Source organism: Triticum dicoccoides, chromosome 1B, assembly GCF_002162155.2.
Source record: "Triticum dicoccoides isolate Atlit2015 ecotype Zavitan chromosome 1B, WEW_v2.0, whole genome shotgun sequence".
Taxonomy (NCBI): domain Eukaryota; kingdom Viridiplantae; phylum Streptophyta; class Magnoliopsida; order Poales; family Poaceae; genus Triticum; species Triticum dicoccoides.
This window is the reverse complement of record NC_041381.1, coordinates 397,980,330-398,001,254: the sequence shown is the minus strand read 5'-3', so window position 1 is coordinate 398,001,254 and position 20,925 is coordinate 397,980,330.

Sequence of the window (20,925 nt, the reverse complement as noted above, 5' to 3'; positions counted from 1 at the left end):
GAGCTGGGGCTCAAGTTAATATAGCGGGCGAATGGCAATGAGCCACGGCAGACGGATGGACAACTGGCACCGGAGTAGGTTCGTCAGGCGTGAATGCGGACGCTACTTCAGTGACTTAACTGCAGATGCATTGGGTTACTGACATGTGGGCCCAACGAGCATCTGGCCCGCATGTCAGTGACACACCAATTGCACCTGCACTTAAGTCTAGTGAATGTGGCATTGACATTCTGGAGAGACGGTGACCATTTCAGGCAGGAAGCGCGCGCTAGCGATGGAAGGAGTTTCGGTGTGCAGTGGCACTAAGATCGGTCGCTCACGATTGTACATACTCCGTACCACACTACCATAGTACCCTCTCTAGCTAGGCTGTTTTATAGATTGTCGTTGTGATGGACGATATACATGAGCAAGGCGATCCGAGTATGACCGTTGGTGTTGAGCCAGGTGAATACATGCTCGGTGTTCGCATAGCCTCCATCAAACGTCTAAACAGTAACGTCAGCCACCGCCGGGGCGCACAGGTGATGTGCTCGCCGTTTGCGTTGCGCCATGAGCAGGACTTTGATTTAGAGGGCGACGTGCATGCATTAGCATGCTTTGACAACGTGAGCGTGAGTGTCTGACGCGAAGTATTTCATTTTCATTTGGCTGACCAGGGTGCGTTGCAGCGACGAGTCTGTGGTTTGATTCCCCACATACGCATAATTTTGGTTTTTACAATATTTCTTTCTCCATTGACAGGTAGGCCCGCGTAGATAGATAAACAACAAGAGCTGATGAGGCGCATGTGGACTATTTGACTGGTCAACCAGACAAATACAAAGCTATATGCTGAGCCAGTGACCGTATAATCACCATATCTCGTATACAATGATCAAAGTGAGCTAGTATAAGACAAGTTCGACGACCGCCAATGCATTTTACTCGGTAATAAATGACCAGGATTGAAGGGGAATCCAAATTTGCTTCGTCTTCTGTCCTTGAGCTCTTGACAAACAAATGCACTATACGGTTGTCCGGCCACTCCACCTCATAGCTCTCACCAAGTGTCATTCATGCCACCGCGCCGCACACTAACCGGTAAGGCAGCGATGGCATCCCGCCGCACCGAGTTCCTCGCCGTCCACGGCCGCACACAAAATGGTAGGGAAGCGATGGCATCCCGCCGTGCCGAGTTCGTCGCCGCTCGCGACCTCACAACTATGTGGGAGGAATTTGAAGATGCCGAGGCCGAATGGGCGATAGAGCAAGAGGCGGCCAAAGCCGCACAGAGGGAGTGGAAAAGTCAGAAAGCACTCAAGAAAAGAGAGGCCCGCCGACGCAGGAAAGACAAGGACGCACGCGCTGCTGCGGAGAGGTCGGCGGAGATCCAAGCACGGTGGGGTGTCGCCGACAAAGCTAGGAAGGAGAACTACGGTGTCTGGCCAGCATGTGAGAAGTAGTAGTACTACTAGTAGTTAGTGTGTGTGTCGGTGTGTGAGTACGAGCATGTACCAGTACTACTAGTTACTACTGTAGTTTTTAGAGCAAATTACCAGTACATTAGCCTAGACTAAATGGAAAAATTCCTATCCTATGCATCAAATGGAATCTCTTTCTCTATAGGAATTGAGATGCATGTCATCTCACTTCCTATGATTTTCATATTCCTATAAAATTCCTATCCTATGAACGAAGGAGGCCTCTGTTGGAGTAACTACTGTAGCTAGCAGTACTGCTGGTACAGTAGTTTTCTTCAAGAAGCGGAATTCAACGAAGTCATGATGGTTCCTTCGTCCGAGCAACTTCAAAGTGGGAAGTGGGCCTGTGATTTGACGGCTCATTAATCATTGTTAGTGCGGCGTGCGACCTGGGTGACTCTCCCTTGGAGTTCTGCGTGCATGGCAAGTGGACCAGGATGGTCGACGTCCCACATGTTGGCGAACGGAAGTATTCTTTCCGATATCGAGGAGCAATGAAACCGCGTGGTATAGTATCACCGCTAATTGGTTCGCAAAAAAAAGCATCACTGCTGATTTATAATTATTTTCTATTTCTAATGAATGCTAGCGTTTCAACTCTTACGACGAAGGGTGCCAAACACAGCATTTGCTGGATGTCCCACACGTCAACGAAAGGAGTGGGACATGAACAGCGTGGTAGAGCCCAGCGTAAAAAAACAAACAGCGTGGTAGAGCGTCTCCACTTCTTCCACTTCTGCGTCGGAGACCACACGTAGTAGTACTTAGTGGTATGAACAATACAAAGTGCGACCTGGAGAGAAAGACACGTCTAGTTGGAAGGTCTCGGGGCATACAAGTAAACAAATATAAAATTTAATATGTGCCTCCAACTAATATAGTAGTAGTAGAGTACTTAGGCACGTACTCCATAACATCACTGTGCATTGCACGTACAACATTTAGTGGTAGTACGTAGTAAGAGACAAATGCCTCCCAAGAGTTCCCTTCTCGACCCACTTTTGGGTGTTTGGTAGAGTGTATGGAGGGTGCATGAGTCCACACTAGTTTAGCACAAATACACTAGAAGCATGCATGAAGAGAGCATGCATGAAGAGGGGTGTTGATTTGAGCATGCATGAAGAGGGGTGTTGAGTTGAGCATGCATGAAGAGGGAACAACTATGCTGAGACGAGAACGCAACCAAACACACCCTATATGCCACGCATGTTCATACCATTTTTGTGCCTTTCTACTTCACTTAATGCGCTACATTACTCAGGTTCGTACGTCCACTCCTGGGTACATGTCCGTCTCGTAGTTCCAGTCCCACGTGTTCTTCATATAGATGGAACGATCCTTGCATAACACGTGCACCTTGATGCTAGATGTCTCGCGTGTTGGCAAAAGGATGAACAAAGCTCACGTAAATAAAAATAGAGTGGAAGAACATAGATTCCGGACGACCGAGAAGGAGCAAAGAACCTCGTGGTGGAGCGTCTACACTCATAATATTTAATATTATTCAGCAATATAAAATTAACCAATCATCTCCACGGTGGACTAGAAGAGTACGAAACACGGCAGCCCAGTGTAGTTACATCATACTAGTACATGGCTAACCCACGCTATCACCATATTTCTTGGCTTCCGTGTGACACCTATCTCTAGTAATCCAGCAGCCTGTATCGCTTCTCCCTCCTCATCTCTATCAAAGTGCGGCGGGCTGGCATTTTTGCCATCTATTGAGGTCGGTTAACTCATCACATGTTAGCGACATGCCAAAGCATTCTAAAAAAAATTCCTTTCATGTTCCGTTTTCAAAAAGAAAAAAATCATTTCACGTACGAATTTGCATGTATGCTTTGAGCAACTTGCATGTCCTATACTGCTCCTGTTTGATACTCTAACTTATCTAGAGGTTAGACTAACTCATGACTAAGCCTGAACTAACTGTAGCCAAAGAGGTGTTTGGGTGACAGGGTTAGATTGACAATAAATGCACTTGATGGAGGGAGAAAAGTGATTTTTCAGTGGTCCCAATGAGAACTATCTCCAGTTAGCACCTCTTGGGTGGGATAGTTTTTTTTGGTGGGTTCGGTGCAACTTGCTCCAATTTAAAGCCTCATGCTTGGATACTTTAGGGCTATTTGAGCCCCAACTAGCTCAGACTAACTCTAACTCATGGATCCAAACAGGGCCTATGGCCAGTCTCGACGCGGAGCAGTCGCGTGCACCGGGAAGCGGCGCTCTCTCGGCCGTTGTGCCACTTCAAAGCCGGCGCCAGTGAGAGGTCGCCTCCGCTCTGGCCGGGCATTAATGCGGCACTGACGCTCCAGGGCGATGCTGACCATTTCACGCGGGAAGCGCGCGCTGGCAAGGGATTGAACCGTTTCAGGTGTAGTACTGGTAGTTTGCAAAACTACTCAATTATTGCACTCAGTTTCCTAAGAAATTGTGGTAAAAAATGTTACTCCACAGCCCGCTTCCCTTCTCCTTCCTCTTCCACCGCCCGCACACGTCCGCGGGAAGCGACCGGTCAACCCTTATATAGGAGTGCTAGCACAAAAAGATGCATGCATGACCACTAAAATTTCCATATTAAAGCGCCGCTCCGGCGGGAGTATGGCGTATGTTGTTACCTTCGGCCGGGCCATGGCTACCGGGCGACGGCGACCAGAGAAGAGGTGGTGGGAGGGGAATGAATGTAGCTACTGTTTGGGTTCGCCTTTCGGCTTAAATAAATGTGCAGCATCACGTGTACCCGCGGGTGCACAAATTGTAACATACATGTCTGCTTAAGTGGGCGTCACGTAACTAGTGCATGTGTGAGAGAGATTCTGAGAGACAGAGTGCATGTGTGCGACTCTACTCTTCGGACATGTACTCAACCTTTTGCATTGGGATATAAGTATAATGGTATTTACTTTAGCTAGTGATTTATGTGGCCATGTTAACGTGGTTGTGTCAAAAAAATGTCATTTCCTGCTCGTGATTTGCATTGTATAATTACAAGCAAGATTCTCGTGCATTGCACGGAACATCAATATGCATTTTTTTACAAAACACCTGTTGTGATTGACCCATGCAGGAGTAATCCCATGTGTAAAAACTAATGATATCTTGAGAATTTTATCGGAAAACTGGTATCTCGAGAATGTCATCGAAAAAATGAAAGATGAGAGATAAGGCGAGGAGGAGTGGAGCGTGGTGGTGGCTGGTGGCCGGAATGGGCGGAGGCATGGGGATGGACGGCGCCGGCAGGCGGCAGCGGCCACCATGCATGCTAGATTGTTCTAGAGACTTATTCATTTTTAATTGCTGAGCAATGAGGTTGTGGGAGATAACGATGTGGAGATAGGTGCGGGTATCTTTGGTAAAATTATCATAGTTTGCTTTCTATCCGTCAGATATAGATCATACGGTGTGTATTACAAGATGGCAGGCACACCATCATCGCCAACTCGTTTTCTTGTAAGGGTACAGATGATAAGTTTGCTGACTACTAAAGTAAAGTGGAATTTGTCCAAGTTATGCAAGTAAATAAAGGTGATTGTTTATCATACGGGTAAGGTTGCATGAAGGGTGGTAGGAACAAATGCTCCGCCTAGAGCATGTGTGTGTGAGATGGAGTCTTAGTGTGTGTGTGTGGGGTGTGTGTGTGTATGTGTGTGTGTGAGAGAGAGAGATGGAGTCTTAGTGTGTGTGTGGGGGGGGATTGTGTGTGTGCGTGTGTGTAAGTGTGCATGGCTTCATCATAGAGAGGTGATGTGTATGCCATAGGCCACCAACGATCGGGTGCGAGAGAGAAAATGCCCGTAGAGAGGGAAGAGAAGGTGTGTGTGCGTGAGAGGAGTCGATATCTAGAGAATGTGTTTGTTCGAGAGACACCGAGGAAGACTACTATATATCGATGGTGCATGTAGGCGGGAATTAAACAAAGGGATGGTCTTATTGGTTTCGGGGATATAGGGGAAGAGTGAGAGGCGGGGGGGGGGGTAGCTAGAAGGAGATTGTTAAGTGTGAGTGTGTGTTTTACCCATCCAGGCGGAAGTTATCTGCACAAAAGAGGAGAACGATTCGATGTGGCGTTAGGATTGACGGTAATTAACTATGCATGGAGACATAGAGACCTTGAACGTGCATGTGTGAGAGGTATACATGTATACATGGGATGTGTGTGTGTGCGCGCGCGCATGATCAAGATAAAAGAAAGAAGACATAAGTCATAAGATCAACGACATGGGAGAGACGGATCGGTATGACAATATGCATGCATGTGAGAATGCTGGGAAGAAGGCCCGACAATTGAGCATGTGTTTTTTCTTTAAGAGATACTGGCGTGGGCTAGAGCATGCATCTACGGCGAGCAGAGGGAGTGAGGCACAACGATTGTGCAAAAGAGATCAACCTATAAATGCATATGTATGGAGAGACATATATAGTGTGGGTGATAGGAAGCAAGACTCCATGCGAGAAAGAAATGTTGACGGAGAAACTATAGATAGATACAGAGATGGAGATGCTAGCTAGAGGGACATCCGCTAGTTTGGGTGTTGGAGATGACCGCCGGGTGGTTCAGAGGGTGAAGTTATATATGTGTGTGAGAGGGCACTTGACTGCATGTAGAGAGAAACATATGTAGTGTGCCTGATAGGAATCAAGAGTGAGGGTGAGAAAAAGGTTGATGGAGAAACAGATAAATAGAAAGATAAAGATGCTAGCTAGTGTGCGTTAGAGATAGGAGTCGAGTTGACCAGAAGGCTGAGTTATGTGTGTGGGTGTGAGAGAGATAGAGAGAGGGTGCGTGTGAGTCACATACAAACAGATATTGGAGAGAAATGAGATCCTGAGAGATGGAGTTTTGTGTTTGCGAGAGAGAAAGATATTTCACAACAAGAGTGATAGCTAGAGAGACATATGAGGGAACGCAAGATATATCTAGGGAGAGTGTGTGTGTGAGCAGCATACAAGAGAACAATGGATAAATATGAGACCCTGGGAGACAGAGTTTGTGTTTGTGTGTGAGAAAGAGATATTTAAGAGGAAGAGTCGTAGGTTCTCATATCTAAGGAGCGAAAGACATCTTTGTATGAGGGGTGTGCGAGTGGCACACATGGGAATAGTAGAGAGAAATGAGACCCCGGGAGACAATGTTTTGTGTTCGTGTGAGAGAAAGAGATTCCACATGGAGAATCATAGTTAGAGACACATAGCAGGGAGCGAGATATACTTAGAGAGAGATAGAGTGATCAAGGTCGAGGGAGAGAGTACCGTCAGTGTGTTACGAAGATAAAAGATCATTGTCGACATACAGGTAGCACGAGAGATACCTGAGAGACGATGAACGCGTATCGGTCCAGAGAGATAGTCCTATATAAGCATGAGTGATAGCTATATGAGACGAATATCTAGATTAAAGGGGATTCAAATATTTAAACTGGAGATCACGGCATCGATAATATCATAACGCAAATTGGTGTATCAGACATTCATATTCATTTGAATTTGGGCACACGTGTAATGTTATATAGTTTATCAATATTGGTGATCCATAGATTCTTTAATTACAAACAATGCATGGTTTATATGCAACTAAAGTCTAAACGTGATTACACTATATGTTGCGTGTGTGAAACACATTATACATGTTTGAGAAGTAAAAAAAACCCGCATGAAACACACATTAATTGGAGACAGTTAGCGAGGAATGCATACTTTGGATTTCAACATAAAGTGGTTTCAAATATTTGAAAATCCAAATTGGTGGATACAACCTTATGAATCTGAGATCATGCCATTTTTAAACCATATTTATGTATAAATGGTGTTGTGCTTTTGAAAGTATATATAAAAATGATGTATATAGAATGTAATTCCAATTGAAAATGGATCCCGCCCGAAAAAAAAGAATACAAACGGGATTCGAATTGAGTTGGCACGAGCGTAAACGTGCACTGTGCAAAATTTGAACGAAGCGGGGAAAGTCGCAGTAACCGTCCGAAACCAAAATCTGTGAGATGGAAATTACTACTGCCTATCCCTGCCACGCAAAGCCTATCTGCTGGATTTCTATAGGTTTCGATAGGGGTAGGTTTGTAATTTCACCCAAATGTGACGTAACCGCCTCTCACCCGGATTCATACACGGTGGGCACCAAAACATAGTGTGTCCTCGGCCGAAATCGACTCCCTCCCCGTTTCATATTCATATACACGATGGGCGCCAAAAACAAACTCTCGTCGGCAAATATTCGGTGTATGTGAGATTACCGTCCTATCCCTGACCGACTAATGTTGTTGTGATGTAGTAGAAATTTGAAACGGGGGCTAAGTTTGTAAATTTCCTCGCATTTGAGACAAGCGCGCCCTGAATACATATTTCCCCCCTTCCTCTCTACCTCCCTTTTCCCCATTCGTACTCCGTGGGCGCCAAAACACCCTTTCCACCCCACCCTCCTCCGTCCACCGCCGCCCGCCACCCCATCCACCGCCGTCCTCCTCCACCATGCCGGAGCTGATATGCCAACGCCGCCGTCCATTACAAGAGATCGACCTCTCTCATCCACGGCTTCGGACCGGGATCCTTGCATCCCGTCCTCTCGCTTCATCCCCGCCGTTGTCCACCTTGCCGGCGCCGCTCCTACGACCGTCTCGTCCACCGCGCCCTGCCGCCACCGTCTACCCTCCTAGATCTGGTTCCACGCTGCCGACAGCCATCGCTACCACAACACCGTCAAATTCTCAACAGATGCGTACACGGCGCCGCACCAGAGGCGGTACTCTTTCGTATCTGCTCAACTTATTTATCACAGCAAGAAAATAGATCGCCACTGCTTTACTCTGATTTCTTATCTTGGTTGCGAAGTTGCCTTTGTCCGGTTTGCACCTTCAGATCCGCCATGGCACGCTCAACACTATACTCCCAATGCTTATGGTTTTCCCCTTTTATATTCCACACTAGTTAAATCACAGCAGACTAAATTTTTCAGAGGTCGCCGGAGTTCGCCGGTGCAAATGAAGGGGCTCGGGTGGTTGTGGGGCCTCGCCGAACGAAAAAACTCAACGCGGGTGGGGGTTGGGGCGGGGGTGGGGGGTGGGGGTGGCAGAGGAACACGGGCGGTGGGTGCCGGTGATCGGGCCGGCGGCCCATGTGGTGTTTTGTATGGGAAGAATCAGAGACGAGGAAGAAGATGGGTTAGGAGACGTAGGATCTTCATCCAACCGCCTGAAATGGTCGAGAGACAGTTGGGAGTTGCATTCTTAATGCGCTCTGGTTCATCATGTGTGGGCACTGTGCAACTAACATTTTATTATCCAAAATCTGCTTGCTCTTCTTTACCATGTTCCTCTTCCGTTCTTCTTTAATATGTACTCTCTCCATTCCTAAATACAAGTCTTTGTATAGATTCCACCATGGACTACATATGGAGCAAAATGAGTGAATCTACACTCTAAAATGTATCTGGATACATCTGTATGTGATCCATAGTGGAAATCTCTACCAAGACTTATATTTTGGAATGGAGGGAGTTTGATAGTAGTACAGTATGTTCCTTGTACTGAAGATGAGCAGGGACATTTGCAGTGTAGAGGTCTATACGGTCGGTTGTGATGGACACTTTGAGCCTCTTTGATCGTAGGATCTTGTAAACATAGGAATAGGATTTGTAGTGGCCTGCCCACTTGAATCCTATAAGAACAACAAGGAAATGCGGGGAGCTGTGTCGCCTTTGAGAGTTACACTGATATTAACAGTACCGCAGCTTCACTTGAAGAGAGCTGGTATCCGAAGCCTTTCTATCCGTACCGGCAAACTAGCACATATATTCTAGCAAGTTCTACTTTGCTGATTTTACTCTGATGCTTAAGGTTTTCCCATTATATCTACACTATGATCTGTGTAGCTGCTTTGTGTCGCACTAGCAGCAGTCCACTCTTGAAGCTAAACACTGCAATGACTCACAAAATTGGCACCAAGGCATTGGGTGCAATTCTGGATGCAATGAAACTCATACGCTCCCCACCTGTTGACTCTTGTTCAGAATATGATCCTAATGACTCTTTTTCAAAATTGCCACATATAGAGAGACATCATGGAATTGCATTTCTCTGGGCGCTGTGATTCATCATGAGTGGGCAACCAACATTGTATGCAATGAAGCGGAACCTCAAGAATATGCTTCATCTTCTATTCTTTAACATGTTCCTCTTTGTTTATTCTGTATTTAGTACGTACAGTATGTTCCTTGTCAGGAAGGGGCGCAGGGACATCTACAGTCAACAGCTGATAGAGCTGGCCTGTACGTGATCGATAGGCTTTCAATTACTAGCGGCAATACAACACCGTATTTTCAAGCCAGTTCCACTTTCCCGATTTATATATCGTGGTTATGGTGTACCCCTGTTATGTACACTATGATCTGCCTAGTTGCTGTATGCTCTTGTTATCATGGTTTGGCAATAAACTCTCTATACAGTATATTATGAACCTGTCATCTGCCAGCTATCCTTACTTCTGGAGCCTATTTTTTTGTGTACTTGTGCCAGATTATATAAATGCACGCATCATATTACAGCACACATGAGCTCTCTCATCAGAATCCAGTGATAGCACACAAGTGTTTACAGGGGCGCCCCTATATTAGAATATCATCTGCATTACAAACATAATCTCACAACTATTTATGTTTTCATGGTTCTCAGATATTATACGCCATTACAGTGAATATCAGAATCCGCGCATCAGAAGAATATTGTGGAACACTGCAATGACTTACAAAATTGGCACCAAGGCATTGAGTGCCATTCTGGAAGCAATGAAACTCATATGCTCCCCACCTGTTGATTCTTGTTCAGAATATCATCCTAATGACTATTCTAACCTCGAGGAGTCAAAGGCAGATGGCCTGTCCTGTTCACCCATCAAGCTGTCTGTTCTAATTTGGCAAGGTTTTATTGATTGCGCGTATCTTGCATATGTTGTCTTGCATTTCTTCTACTTTGTTGCACCACCATCTGCTTAGTTTACTCATCATATAACTCGAGATGCCATGCCCATCCATTATCAATACATATTCCATCTGTCATCATACCATGTTTTTCCACTCAAATGTTGTTCCTGTGCATCAGACATAAAAAAGGAAGAGGGTGATTGCCGAACCCGAAGGAGCACCAGCAAAGTCCTTGGAAAACGTGGTGGTGCCGGAGAAATCAGACAGTGCCCCACTTATATTGGTTGTACAACAAGTGACACAAAACGTAGGACCAACTCCAGCAGACTGTACACATACTTCACTGGCCACACCACTAGCCCCACCACACAGGACCTGCACTCCAGCAAAAGGTATACCGATTCCATTTGCCATAGCACGAGCAGTACCACAGAAAAATCCCACTCCAGTAAAAAGTACAGCAAGTCCACCGGCCGAAGACCTATCCCAACTGCAGAGATGGCCAATTCCTGCAGATTAGAACCCCATTCCATTTATTCCCAGTTTAAAAGACAATGCTTTCAATGTTGTTAAGGACTACGTGCATATATTCCCATCATGGGAAGATTATAGTGAAGACAAACACCATTTTCACATCTTCTTGTCCAACTTACGTGTAAGTGCTATTATTCATGGTTATTATTTTCCTGTTTTCTGTTGATCGAACACATCAATGATTTACATTACATTGTTATAACTAGGCGAGGGTCAATCTGGATAGTCATGACGAGCAAAGCTTGCTTGTGCTTTTCAAGGAAGCATTGCAGCAATATCGGTGTTACCTGAGGAAATCACACTTTGATGGCAAGTCTATAAACAAATTTCCGGTGAAGTCTCCTGTGCTAAATTTAGAAGACATTGAATGGAAAAACCTTGTTATGCACTGGTCTCGTTCCCAGGATGAGGTACTGTCTATGAAATCACATGACAATTTGAACTTCTACTTTTCCGCATGTGCTTTATAGATCTTTTTTGCAGGAAATCTGCTCGAAGAAGGATTCCGGTTTGAAAAGAACGACAGGATATCACAAATATGCTGCCCGCTGCTTTGCTCTTGTTAGTACCTGTTGTCCTGTATCACTATACTTGCATACATACCTGGTTCATTATGTGACAGCAGTATGCATGATAGCTTGCTTATCAAATGTTCGCTCCAAATTATCTGATCTGTATGAATGGTTACATTAGTGTAGAATATATCCAATGCCAATGAATTTTTTTAGCTCTGCATTGTTCTTATAAGTACATGCTGTCCTTTATCAGTGTACTTATATTGATAGGTAGTTGTTCATGTACCATCACTCTGTAGCTTATTTTCCTTTGCCCTCCATTTTCTACACATCAGATCTATATTTACTCTTACCATAAGGTTGGTACTGAAGAAGTTTAGTTGTGCATTGCTCTTGGCTTGTGCCTTTTGCCTGTATCGCTGCACATACATTTATAGCTACTTGGTTATGTAGTATCACTCTTCATCTTATCTTAAATATTCTCCATTTTTTCGTATATTATCACATCTATATATACTCTTAACAAAATGTAGAATAAAGACAATGCTTATGAAGAAGATTCTGTGGTAAACTTCTTGAATTGCCCCCCCCCCCATCAGCATGCACAAGGGCTTTATAGAGCCTGTCTTCACCAGTAATGTAAGTTTGTCCTTCTCAAGCCTTCAAACTTTGTTGTGTATATTTGGTTAGGCATGAATGCAACAGTTGTTTTTTTGGTGTTTGCATCAAATTGCATGTTTAAAGTTTATTATGTACTCCCTCCGTTCATAAATATAAGTCTTTCTAGAGATTTCAATATGCACTACATACGGAACAAAACGAGTGAATCTACACTCTAAACTATGTCTATATACATCCGTATGTAGTTCATATTGAAATCTCTAAAAGACTTATATTTAGGAACGGAGGGAGTAGTTCATAAACAAAAGTTTGTCCTTCTCAATTTAAGTTTTCAGTTGTACAACCAAGTTCCTTCTTCATACCATGTAAATTAAACTATACAGAGCAAGTGATCTTCTTTTGCACTGCATGTATGCTTCTATTCTTCATCCGTAATCCAGTGGTGTGGTGAACCTACCCACTACAGCACAATGTCATATTCTGCAATGTCTTAACTATGGACAATGTCATATCATTCTACTATTATTGAAACCGTCTCTTTATTTGCCAATCTGAAATGGGATAAATTGACAACACACTAACCATTGATACTTATGAGTTCTCGATCTGTAATCCAGTGGTGTCGTGAAGCTGCCAACTCCTTCAAAATGTCATTTCCTGCCATGTCTTGACCAGAACAATACCATATTGTGTTAATGCATTTTAAAACTATGTCACGTTATTTGTTAGTAAGAAATGTGATGAATTGTCAGCACTGATACTTTTATGTGCAAAACCTGTCATCTATCTACTTGTTTATCTTTCAGAGTGAGGAAGATATAAGTGTTGAATAAGCGCAGTCTCATCATCTTCCTCAGGTGCTTGCGCTGCAGCTCGCCAGCAGGGCTAACCTTTATTGAACTCTATTGAAGTGTTGTCGGTTTTGTATATTATTTGGTCGGCGTGTTTGTTTGCACTGGTGGCAATCTTTGATGCCCAGTGTATGTAATCTGATGTCTGCTTGTGCTTTATTATCATAGTGGCGAACTTTGATGCCCAGTGGATGTAATATGCCGTAATTTCTTTATTTTATAGTCTAGGTTTTTAATTATTCATGATGCTGCAGTTATTTTACTGTATATATATCCTGTCTTCGCAGTAAAGCGGCCAATTCGTAAAATTACGGTACATAATTGGGCCGTCATGCAATCACGATGTATGATCCGCATCATGGGCCCCATCAAACTGGCCCACTAGTAGATTCGGGCCTTTAATAGGCCGAGTAACCCCAGCCCTCTTCTCACAAGAAAACTCAATGGGCTTTTAGGAGGCCGAGAAGTAGGTTGGGCCTGAAACGTGCCGAACAGCTCACGGGCCGGCAGCAGCCCGAATTGGACCCCGGCCCATGATTGTGCGAATCAAATCACGGGCTTTTAACATGACAAAATTGGCTCGGTCCTTGTTTGGCCCAATCAGATATCGGCTGCGAGCAGGCCGGATGCAAACCAGGCCGTAGTTAGGCCCAACTATATGACGGGCTTTTAATAGGCCAAAATTAATATAGGGCCGAAATGTTAAACGGGCCCTTAACAGGCCAAAACTAATATCATGCCGATTTACTAAATGGGCCTTTAACAAGTGGGCCCATAAGCATCGCGTCCAGTTAACGGGATGAATCTGATATGGGCCATAATTGAGGCCGAAGCCTCTTCAAGGGACGGACCTGATCTGGGCCGTGATTTGGCCCAGAACGTGGGAGGCTTTTATCGGGCCGGATCTCATATGGGCCATTATTAGGCCCGGAACATGGCAGGCCATTAATGGACCGGATCAAATATGGGCCGTCATTTGGCCCAAAACATAGTAGGAAGTTAATGGGCCGGCCTACTAGGGTCCTCAAAATCTTGTGGGCCTACAGCTGGGCCGGCCCATTAGTGTCGCCGAAATCTCGTGGGCCTTTAGCTGGGCCGGCCCATTATGATCCGCAAGAATTTTGTGGGCCTTTACTTGGGCCGGCCCTTTATGGCACACAAAAATCTTGTGGGCCTTTATCTGGGCCGGCCCATTATGGGCCGCGAAATCTTGTGGGCCTTTAGCTGGGCCAGCCCATTATGGTCCACAAAATCTCGTGGGCGTTTAGCTGGGCCGGCCCATTATGGTACGCAAAATCTTGTGGGCCCTTAGTTGGGCCGGCCCATTTAAACTCGATCAGTCGTGCCACATGTCGACGTATCATAGGCGCCTTCTGTCCAATGAGTGGATGACATCTGTCCCAACGATGAGCTGGCACGTGTTTCCTCTAGCCAATGATGATTTTACACGTGGAAAATCCCCATTGGTCGGGGTTGTTAACGGGTTATCGGATCCAAAACCCAACCCAATAGCTTGACGGTGTTCCGTTACGGTGGATGCCACGTGTCGGTCACCCTTGACGAAAGCACTTCTGTGACGCGCGATTTATCATCATGGAAGTGGACACTTCTGTGATGATAATTTTGGTAATGTCATGGAACACTTCTACGACAGCACAGGTATGACTATCTTGATTCTGTCATAAATTTGTCATGGATGTACATGCATGATAGAAAACGCGACCTACTGTGACAAACACGTATCATCACGGAAGTGTATTTTTTTGTAGTGGCACCTCGTCCCTCAATCTCCCACCCATATAGTTGCCTCACGATCTCGAGGGATCTCTCTATCACAAACACACCCTCTCTCCCTCCCCATGCGTCCATCTTCTCCATGCGTCCCTCTCGACCTTTATCCCTTGTTGGCCAGACCTCTACTGGACATGTGCTATGGGGGTGTCTCTCTCCGTTGCAAACAAGCATGCACTAGCTATCTTTGTGTATCTCCTCACCTTGCTTTTCTATCTCGGAGATGCATGCATGACATGTTTGCATAAGAAACGAACACACACACTCTCTCTAATTTATCGTTTGTTGTCCCTTTCTCTTTCACACACACAAACTCTTTTTGCACACTCACTCATTCTCCTTCACACACACTTGATCTCTCTCAACTTAGGCACTCTCTTCAGTCCATAGCATATAGATTTATTCAAAAGTCAAACATCACAAAGTTTGACCATGCACGTGGAGAAAAACATTTACATCTAGACCGGCAAACATATATCATTAGATTCATCATGAGATGTAGTTTCATATGATGTATCTTTGGTATTGTAGATATAAATAATATTTGCGTAAACCTGGTCAAAGTTTCCAAAGTTCGACTTCTACAAAATTTATATGCACTGCATTATCGAGCGGATGGAATATCTCTTTCCCCCTCTGAGCTGTCTGACGCACCACTCAGCTGTATCGGGGCTCCTCTATCTCTCTCAAACTTTATATCTCCCTAGTTCACACATACACATATCTTGCTCGCGCTACATGGACCCGTCTAACACTCTCCTCCCTTGTTCTCTCTCTATGTGACACGCATCCCCCTAGGTACCATAATCCCTTACTCCACCATAGGCGCACAAACTCCCCCCCTAAGTATGACTATCTCTCACTAGCCATCAGGAACAAATGTATTGTCTCATTCCGTCCATACGTCTATCTCGATATCTCTCGGGGTATCTTCTATCGCGCACGCACCTTGTCACTCAATCTCCCACCCATGTAATCCCAAAACGATCTCCAAGGGACCTCTTTGTCACAAACATACACTCTCTCCTCCCCATGTCTGCATTTTCTCCATACATCTCTCTCGACCTCTCTCCCTTGTTTGTCATACCTCTCTTGGCCACGTGCTAGGGGTCTTTCTCTCTCGGTTGTAAACAACCACACACTATCTCCTCACCTCGCTTCTGCTGTCGAAGATGCATGTGTGATATGTTTGCATAAGACACACATGCTTTTTCTCTACTTTACCGTGTGTTATCCATGTCTCTTTCACACACGCACACACACTTTTTTCACTCACTCTTTCTATTTCTCTCTCTCTCTCTCTCTAATTAGGGACTCTCTCACATCCATAAGCATATGGATGTTTTGAAAAGTCAAACCTCAGAAAAGTTTGACCAGGTATATGTGGAGAAAAACATTTACATCTGGAACGATCATTAGATTCATCACAGCATGTACTTACTTCATACTATAATTTATCTTTGGTATTATAGATATAAGTAATTTCTTTATAAACTTGGTCAAAGTTTCAAAAGTTTGACTTTAAAAAATATAGGCACTACATTATCGAATGGAGGGAGTAGCTCTTTCTCTCTCTCTACTATCTCTCACGGGCCTCCCCTCTCACTTGAACTCTCTATACCAAGGGATTATACGGTTACTATGTCAGCGTATAGCTCTGTATATTGTTTAGTTAATGGGTCAACCAGTCCAAATGCTGCCTTGTCAGCTCGTGTTCTCAATCTTCGTGTGTTGGCCCATGTGGTAGTGCGGTGAAAATAAGTAAACTAGAGGCCCGTCTGATACGCGGTGAAGTATAAAAGGTTGAAACCACTCGAGGTAGCACCCCGCACACTAGTAAATTGAGGGCACACTTCTTCCACATTAAGGACACACTCACGCACACTTCACCACTGCGAGGCAGCATGCATAGAAGGACGCACTCTCACACACCCAGCACACAATACACACTAGCACACGTGTACACCGGCATCGCCGCCGGCTGAGATGGACGGCGAGGCAGCCAACAAGCAGAGGCGGCTTGAGCCAAAGCCACATCTGGCGAGCATGGACTTCATCAGCAGCCTCCCCGATGACATGCTGCTCATCATCATCAGCCTCCTCCCCACCAAATTTGCCTTCCAGACCACCCTGCTCTCCCGGTGGTGGCACCCCCTTTGGCGCCGCGTCCTCCTCAACCTCACCATCGACAGCTGCCTCTGCGACGGGGACTGCAAATGCATGGCCGCAGTCTCCAAGATCCTTTCATCGCACACTGGGCCAGCCAGACGCCTTGACATCCGCATGTTCAGTACCAAATGCAAGGTACAAGCCAAGTTCGACGAGTGGTTCTTATCCCCCGCCCTAGATCAGCTAGAGGAGCTTAGGTTGAAGCTAGGCGATGTCGCTCTCTATCGTCGTTCGTGCTCCACCTCAAGCCAACGCGCGATGGCTAAGTGTTGTGTTGCATTTTCACTTACAAGTGGGACCACAGTTGAGAAAACTGACTATCGGAAAACCCCCGCCCGCCCATCGCACGATGGCTAAGAAAATAGGAGGGAGAAGATATGGATGTAGCACGGATTCCAAGAAATTTGGTGTCAGATGGGACTCGTGTGGGTGGTGTGTGTCGTACTGCTAGACATGAATGCTAGTTATGGCCCATGCCACCCCACTATATCGAGGTGCTGGTTACGTAGAGCAAACACATTATCTCTCCAAGAGTACGGTACACCACTAGTACTACTCACATTGTCACGACATTTCCTGGAGTCCGTGCTCAGCTCTCCTCTCTCTCTCTCTTCTTAGCCAGCCAGCAGATGCGTGGAGCCCGTCGTCTATTTGCTCACATGCGGTCCCACATGTCAGTGAAAATGCAAGACGACCCACTAAACCTGGACATCTTTCACCTCGACGTGTTGGTGATGAAAAACAAATCCAATAAAGATTTTCGGTGGCCGCTTTTGGAGTTACTCAAGAGTAAGATTCTATTTACAGTTTAACCCAAGATGCACATCACGTGGATTCAACTAGCACTCCATTTTCTTGCATGACACGACCTGGATGCTGGATGTCCCACGTGTCGGCAAAAGGAGGAAGAACTTGACCAAATCTTCTCTGAATTTAGACCAGAGGAGTAGGAAACACGGCAAGCCTTGTGCCTACAACATACTACGTACACGCCAAAAATTTTGTGATGCATTATGCACACGTGAAAAGCAATAACTGGCCACACTTGCACCATCCCCTACTAATTGTGTGTAGCCACAGAAAATCCTATGATGCCAAAAAATAGAAAGTCAAAGATGAGAGCACATGACATTGGAGTGGCTGCAAACTTCTGTTGCACGTACAGAAAATGTCGAAGCATCCAACAATAAACAATTCCGCAGTGTCGAGATTTCTCTAGAGTGAAGTGTGTTTGTGCAGTGAGCACTGTAGATGCGAATCCTTTCACTTTAGAACATAGGACTGACGTCATCAATAGCCAAAATTGCTTCTTAGGCTTAGGATTCAAAATTAAAAAACTCCTACACTATATAGATAGTATAGTATAGAAGCTGAGTTATGACATGCATTTGCAAATGTACCATTCATTACATAAAACAAGTCATCAACACACAACGACAACAAAGATACATGTTGGATTATAGATTATTTCCAACAAAACATTCTAGTAAATACTAAAGTTTTCATCATACAACAAATAAAAAGCAATGAAATGAACTTCAGCTCAACCAATCCTCGACATTGGAAACACTTGCTTTGAACCATAGGTAAGCCTCTGGGAAGGGCCAACTATTGTCAATATCGAGACCAACACAGGACTGATCATCCAGGCTGAAGCAGCCTACTATATCATGACCAGGGTAGGGAACCACCACAATGTCCGAGGTATAGATACAGTTGCTTCTCATAAAAGGTAGTAACATTGTGTCAACAACAGTTGGATCGTCTTTCATCGTCATTGGATAGTTTGTCCAAGGAAGAGCGAGTTTTCTCCAATACTATCAATACTGAAATAGGGAGAAGGTGTTGGCGCTAGCACACTAGTATCCATCCTGAATACCCTGCAATGGGTGTTGGAATAGGTCCGGAGAGTGCGACCATGGGAGACAACACCTGCTTCCTTAGTAGTAACATCAGTAGTGTGATGTATACAGACAAGAAGAGGTGATCCATCAGAATAAGTTGCCAGGCGCCACTGAGTATATAGGCCCTGCTCGTCCTCATGCTCATGACCATCACCATTGTCATCAACCCCTTGGTTACAAAAAAATTCAAGTATAGGTGGTGGAATGTTCACATGACCTTGGAAACACAAGAATGTTAATTACTAAAGGGAAACTTGCTAACCACATGCATGTGGATGAAATAATTATAATTATGATGGAAGACAAAAGTACTGAAACCATAAGGATTCCATGCAAAAACAGTGCCACGAGCTGTGGCAGCAAACACAAGACGCTCGTATGCAATTGCATCACAGTACTCATCCGTGTACAGAAATTGGTTTTTGAGCAATATCCATGGACGATCCGTGGAAGTAATGACGACAACAAGCTAGACGATGATAGCAACAACTTCATAGTCCGTGTAATCCCAAGAGCGGTTGGGAAATCGACAAATTGCTCTCTTCCATAGGCGTGAGTCACCATGATCGTATTTGAACGTACGTAGATCATCTGTGTGCTCAACCTCAGTGCACTCTGAGATTTTTGGAAGTGGAATCTGCTGACGAGTGTACACATTCACAAGTTCCCACTCACAATTGTACTCAATATAAACAACTCAATCTCCATTTGCGCCTGTCCAGGCCTTACCCTCAAGCGACGGCATCTTAACATCATTTGTATCATTATCAAGCGGCATCATCTTGCACAAGGAGAGGCTTCCGACGTCCGCGCACCAACGAACAGGGTCATGGCGAAGAAGATAGGGGAGATCAAATTGCTCCTAGACTCTTGGGTTCTTTGTAATGATGTTATTAGTTGAGTCGAGAATGGTCTTTAACGAACCTGCCATGCAAGCTGAGGTGATGATGTCGCACCGATCAATGAGTTCCTCCACCACATCATCTATCAGATCGGGTCAAGAATAACGGGGTCGTTTCCAGCTTGTTCCCTCCATGGAGAAGACGATTGAACAATGGGAAAAGGAAGGCTGAAGGCAAATGGAGGAGGGAGGAAGTTCCAAATCGAGAGGGAAAGGCAAAGAGGCAGTGGACGGTTGCCATGGTATAGGAAGAGGCACCCCGGCCTACATAGACATCCGTTCGGAAATTGTACAAAGGGACTTGCCGTCGTCTCACTGACATGTTGGAATGGTACCACATGTCAACGAAAACATGGTGTGTCATTTCTCGTGCAAAATGCAATCTGGCCGCGTTGGCCCGAGGTGCCGCATTAATTCTCGACTTTATTTTTTTAATGGCGTGCCGTTCAGTTTTGAAGCATGACTAACTGGTACTGTATGCAGAGAAAATATAAACTACTCTACCAATACTCCACCTCTATAGTACCAGTATCAAAAAAGATATATAGGCTAGAGCTTCAGCGCTTGCTTGCTAAAGGCTGCCCACTTGCTTCTCACACTATGACCCTCTCTCTAGATCTAAAAATGATAGCCTCTCTCTTCGTCCTCATCGGTGGTCACAGATCCGTCGGGGAAGAGAAGGACGTGCAGCGTTGACGCACTAGCGGTCAGCAAGCGAGGTCACACACTAACGAGGGCTCCTAGGAGTGCCCTAGCCACGGAGGCAAAGATGCCGAGTTGGCGGCGCTAGAGTCGTTATCCCTCGACGACATGGCCGATCGGCTCAATAAGTAGAAGGAGTTCATAGACGGCTTGGTGGAGTTGTTGAAGGGGAGCCTCGACGACATGCCCGCTGAGCTCAATGAGCAGGGGGAGTTGGCCACCGGCCTGGTGATGCTGCTGAAGAAGAGCATTGCCTCGGATAAGAAGGTGGCCGAAGAAATCCTGCAACTTCAAGAGGACAATGCGAAGCTCCGCCATGAGGTCGACCCGGTGAAGGAGGAGAACGCCGGCTGGAAGAAGATGCATGAGAAGAGTAGTTCCTCGCTGAAGATGTTGCACGCCCTCATCATGGAACAGAAGGAGGAGTTGGCGAAGCTCCGCATCGAGCACCCGGCTGCTGTCAAGGTACGTAATGCGGACGTGGAAGAGATGATGAAGGCTCGCGTCAAGAAATCCCGCATCATGGACAGAATGAAGAAGAT